The sequence below is a fragment of the Macaca mulatta genome, chromosome 14 (genome assembly GCF_049350105.2).
Source record: "Macaca mulatta isolate MMU2019108-1 chromosome 14, T2T-MMU8v2.0, whole genome shotgun sequence".
In the NCBI taxonomy this organism is placed as follows: Eukaryota; Metazoa; Chordata; class Mammalia; order Primates; family Cercopithecidae; genus Macaca; species Macaca mulatta.
Window position 1 is genome coordinate 14,850,272 of NC_133419.1, and position 6,000 is coordinate 14,856,271.

The window sequence follows — 6,000 nt, forward strand, 5'->3', positions numbered from 1 at the left end:
ATTACAAATTTATTTATCACAGTTCTGGAGGCAGGAAGTCTAAAAGCATGGTGCCAGCAGATTTGGTGTCTGGTGAGAATCCAGTCCCTGCTTCCAAAGTGGCATATTATTGCTGTGTTCTTTGTAGGGGATGAGCACTGTGTCCTCACATGGCAGAAAGACAGAAGAGCCAAAAGGAGCCCAGCTAATTTCCTCCAGTCCTTTTTCCTTCAGTCACAAATCGCATCCATAAGGGTGGAAGTCCTTGTGGCCTAATTACTTCTTAAAGATTCTATCTCTTAATACTGTTGCATTGAGGATTAAGTTTCAACATGAATTTTGGAGGAAACACAAACATTCCGATTATAGCATTACTTCAGAATGCCTGAACTCTATAAAGTTTAGATAATTGTCTCATACAAGAGTCTGTTGAGGGGGAACAGGAGAGATAATCTTTCAGGTTGCAACAGGTTAGGACATTTTTCTTTTTCTTTTTCTTTTTCTTTTTGAGACACAGTTTTGTGCTGTCACCCAGGCTGCAGTGCAGTGGCATGATCTTGGCTCACTGCAGCTTCTATCTCTCAGGTTCCAGCGATTCTCCTGTTTCAGCCTCCCAGGTAGCTGGGATTACAGGCATGTGCTACTGCACCCAAGCTATTTTTTGTATTTTTAGTAGAGATGAGATTTAACCATGTTGGTCAGTCTGGTCTAGAACTCCTGTGAAAGGGGAACAATAAAAGTTAATCTCCTACAGACTGTGTTTGCTCCAGGCTTTCAGCATTGTGCCTGCACTGAATACAAGCAAGCAGCTCCAGCTTCTCAGGGCTGCACTCTGGCCACTTGAGCCAGGCAGTCACCTACCTGCTCTTACATTGCATACCTGTGTCTAAGTACTTATTTCATCCATCGGTTGGCCAGGGTATGCCGGACAGACCCAGCAAGTGGTGCCTCATGTGAGGAACACTGCAATGGACACAATGGAACCCTAAAAAATGTAAGTGAAGTGACTGTGCAGTAAGTAATTGGTGCCCCCTGGGGATTTCCAAGTTCAAGGGGATTTTCAAGCTAGGGTTCTATCATGGGACAACAGTTATCAGCTCAACAGCAACAGCATATAAAAATATTGAAACAGCTGCTTAAAGCTACTGGAACCTCGGACTTGGAGGCTCAATTAAGGGACCTAATTCAAACTGTTGTTTTCCATAACCCATGGTTCCCAGAAGAAGGCACACTAGACAGAGCTCCGAGAACAAGTGGGAAGAAATCTTAAACAACATCATGCACAAGGGCAATGGGTCCCAGTAACATCTTTAACCACTCTACATAGAAAAGCCTAAAAAGGGAAGGGAGGAAGAAACATCATCTACCTTACCACCTCCTCCTCCTCCCTCAGCCCTGCCATTACCAGGTAAAGGTGCCACAGAGGAGACAAAGATTTTCCCTGAGCCCCCTCCCCCAGTGAATTGGAAAAAAGACAAGGAATACACTACAATTATGGGACCGTGTCTTAGACAAGTGGAATTAGAAGGGGAGCTCTTGGCCTGCCCAGTAATACAAGATCGATGAGGCAATCACGTACATGAACCGATTACTTTCAACACTTACAAAGAAATAAGAAAAAGCATTAGAGAAAATGGAGCTGTTAGCCCATTTACAAAAAGATTAATTTAGGCCATAGCAGATAACTTCCATATGACCCCATGGCACTGGTCAGTGCTAGCTAAAACAACTTTAGAGGCAAGTTAACACCTTCTCTGGAGGGCAGAATATGATGAGTTGTACAAAAAACAAGCCAACCAGAATCAATTGGCCGGGCAAAATATAACAGCTGTTATGTTCCAGGGGAGGGGTCCCTATGTCAATGTACAACAACAACTAAATTTTATCCCCCAAGCCTATGCACAAGTGTCCTTATGCACCTGCAGGGCTTGTGACCAAATTCCTGAAGGTGAAGTTCAACAGGGATCTTTTGTAAATGTTCAACAAGGGCCTCAGGAGTCATTTGCTGAATTTATCAATTGGTTAACACAGGCAATTAAGAGACAAATTAGTCATTTCCAGGCTGCTGGTATCTTATTGTTGCAGTTGGCTTATGAAAATACTAACGTAGACTGCCAGCAGGCAATCAGAAGAAAGGCAGCCTATACGAGCGTGTCCGTTGGTGGGGACTGAAACACACAAAGCCAGAATATTGGCTATGGCATTAAAGCCTCCTAAAGTGAAAAAGGGGAAAAGCCCAAATTGTTTTCTATGTGGACAGCCAGGTCATATGAAGTGGGAATGCCCCAATAGTAAACACCAAAGTAACTCTGGAAAAGAATTCCCTTTATATGCCCGATACAAAAAGGGGGAAAAATTGGGCAAATCAATGCAAGTCCAATTTTGATAAAAATGTCAACCCCCTAAGTAATCAGGCAGGAAACTTCATGAGGGGTCGGCCCCAGGCCCCATTCCAAACTGGAGCAATGCCAGTGGCTTTCCTTGGTCATATGGAAAGCCCACAGTCCTCCCTCTCAGAGCAGCTTCCTCTGGAAGCACAGGACTGGACTTACTCTGCCCCAACAAATTACTGCTAAAAGAAGGAGAAGACCCTAGAAAGGTTGCAACAGGGATCTGGAGCCCACTGCCTCCCGGAACAGTGGGACTGGTCCTAGGGCAATCAAGCCTATCCAGTAAGAGAATGAATGTGTTCAGTGGGATAATTGATAGTGATTATCAAGATGAGATATTAGTTATGATGGAATGTAAGTTTCTGCATATTCTTCCCCCTGGATCAAAGAGAGCTCAGTTACTGCTTTTACCATACTGGATCCCCAATGCCCAGGGAAAGGAAAGGGGACAAGGAGGTTTTGGAAGCACAGGAGCCACAGGAGTATATTGGAACCAATTAATCACTAATCAGAGACCCATGATTACCTCAAAAATTGAAAATAAAAATTTTAGTGGCCTGTTGGACACAGGGGCAGACATTTCAATCATTAGTGATCAAAACTGGCCAGAAACTTGACATTGGGTCACTCTGAAACGAAAAATTATCAGCATCAGGGAAGCACACACGCAGCCAAGCCAAGCGTGCACGCCTAACATTTCGTGATTCAGAGGAAAGAAAAACAGTTATACAACCTGTAATTATGCCCATTCCTGTTAATCTTTGGGGATGGGACCTATTAGCCCAAGGGGGGATCACCCTGCATACCCCTTTCTAATAATAGCCACTGTTGTAATTCCTCCCCTACCCCTGACATGGCACTCTCAAGATCCAATTTGGGTAGAACAGTGGCCTTTAAAGGGAGATAAATTACAAAGAGCCCATGAATTAGTTGAAGAACAGTTAAAAGCCGGCCATACAGAACCATCAAATATCCCCTGGAATTCTCCGATTTTCGTCATTCCCCAAAAGTCTGGTAACTGGAGACTTTTGCATGACTTACGTGCTATGAATGCTAATTTGCAACCTATGGGGCCCCCTCAACAGGGGTTCCCTTCTCCTGCAGTGATTCTTTGAGGTTGGCCTATAGTCATTATTAACTTAAAAGGCTGCTTTTATACGATTCCCATTGCAGAACAGGACAGAGAAAAATTTGTGTTCACAATACCAGTTATCAATAATGAAAGGCCAGCTCACCAATTTCATTGGAAAGTCCTTCCTCAAGGAATGCTGAACAGTCCTACCATGTGTCAGTATCAGGTAAATCAGTCTTTGCTCCCCAGTAGAAAAGAATTTCCTAATTGCAAGATCATCCATTATGTGAATAACATCTTACTGGCAGCCCCAACGGAGCCAATACTTTTGAGTTCATATTCCTCTGTCAAAAGGAATACACAGTTAAAAGGTTTAATCATAGCACCTGAAAAGGTACGGAAGTCCTCCACTTGGAAATATCTTAGATACATACTAACTTCCTGGTCAGTAAGATCTCAAAAGGTTTAATTGAATACTAACAACTTACACATCTTAAATGGCTATCAAAAATTACTGTATGATATTAACTGGCTTTGCCCCACCTTGGGCATAACTACTGATAAATTACAGAACGTGTTCTCTATCCTAAAGGGCAATGCAGCTCTGGACTCCCCCAGGTATTTAACCCCCACTGCAAAAAGGGAAATTGAGGAAATAGAGCAAGCTATTTCTCAGAGGCAACTAGATCGCATAGACCCACTATATTCAGTCCAATTATTTGTATTTCCTACTCAACATTCCCCAACAGGATTAATAGGACAGATAGCCCAAGGGCTGCACTTCCTAGAATGGGTTTTTTGCTCACATATTGGGAATAAAACACCATCCCCCTATGTCGAGCTAATTGGTAGTTATCTATATAGGCTGAAAACAATGCAATCAATTGCAAAGTTATGATCCTTTTATCATGAGAATTCCTTTGAGTAAAAAACAATTTGAAAAAGGCCTTCCCTTTATCTCTAGACCTAAAGATAGCACTCTCTGATTATGCAGGCCATATATGCCCTTCCTGCTGACAAACTACTTTAGTTCTTATCTCATACTCCTGCAGTTATGCCTATAAAGGTAGTTCACTCCACCATATCTAACACTTTAACGCTTTTCACTGATGGCTTTGGTAAAAAATGGAAAAGCAGCTATCTGGTGGGAACTGCGTAACTCCCTCACTTGATCTGAATTTACTAGTACTCAGAGAGCTGAGGTTGGAGCCCTAATATTGGCCCTGGAAACCTTTTCTGTTCAGCCCATCAATATTGTTAGTGACTCTGCTTACTCTGTTTATTTGTTGTGAAACCTTGAAACAGCTCTCATTAAGTCCACTCTTGAGCCCACCCTGTGCACCCTTTTCCTTCAACTTCTGCAATTGCTTGATCATTGAACACATCCTGTTTTTATCACACACATTCAGGCCCACAACTCACTGCCAGAACCACTGGCTCATGAAGAAAATTACCCTGCAGGACCCGCAACCCTGGAAGATGTGGCTTTCTCAGGTGACACAGGCCCCAGACATCACCTAGGGGATGCTGAAGAAGACAACTCAGGAGGCCAAGTGAATCCTGCTCCAGACGCAGAGGCCATTCACTCGAGATAATTTGTTCCTTGCTATGCTTTCTGTTGTACATTGCAACTCTTGTAGGTATTAACCTTTTTCATTCTCTCACTTTGCCTGCTACCTGTACCTGCTATACTCTGTTTGGCCCATCTTCTAGATCTGCCTTTTTTTCCACCCTGTTACTTGGGCAGACATCCCCTTCCAAGCCTCTAATAACGTGACTGATTGGCTGGCAGGGATTGACATACCCCAGGTGGGGTCCCTCAGTAATGGCACACATTGGACTGAGGTGCCAAGTCTCCTTGATTGGAAAAAGAATAATATTGATTATATTCATGTTTGTCTTATGTTATTTACTGATTCTAGGATGCAAAGCTGGAACACGAGCTATAACTGCTGTACCAGTCAAACCTGTCACTGCACACATCTGTACTCTTCAATCAACATAACCTGATACAAAAAACAGAAAAGGGGCTGGGCATGGTGGCTCATGCCTGTAATCCCAGCACTCTGGGAGGCTGAGGCAGGCAAATCACGAGGTCAGAAGTTCAAGACCAGCCCAACCAACATGATGAAACCCCATATCTACTAAAAAAAAAATACAAAAAATTAGCTGGGCATAGTGGTGGGTGCCTGTAGTCCCAGCTACTCGGGAGGCTGAGGCAGGAGAATGGCATGAACCCAGGAGGCGGAGCTTGCAGTGAGCCGAGATTGCGCCACTGCACTCCAGCCTGGGCAACAGAGCGAGACTCTGTCTCAAAAAAAAAAAAAAAAAAAGCAATAGAAGAAAGATAATTCTTTATTATAAATCTATACATACCTACATCTATGTCTTTATTTATATTATCATAAAGATATAGATGTAGGTATGTATAGATTCATAATAAAGAATTGGCTCATGTAACTATGGAAGTTGAAAAGTCCCAAGATCTGCAGTTAGCAAGCTGGAAACAGGAAAGCCAAACAAGGAAAGCCAATGGTGTAAGTTCCAATCCAAGGTCCT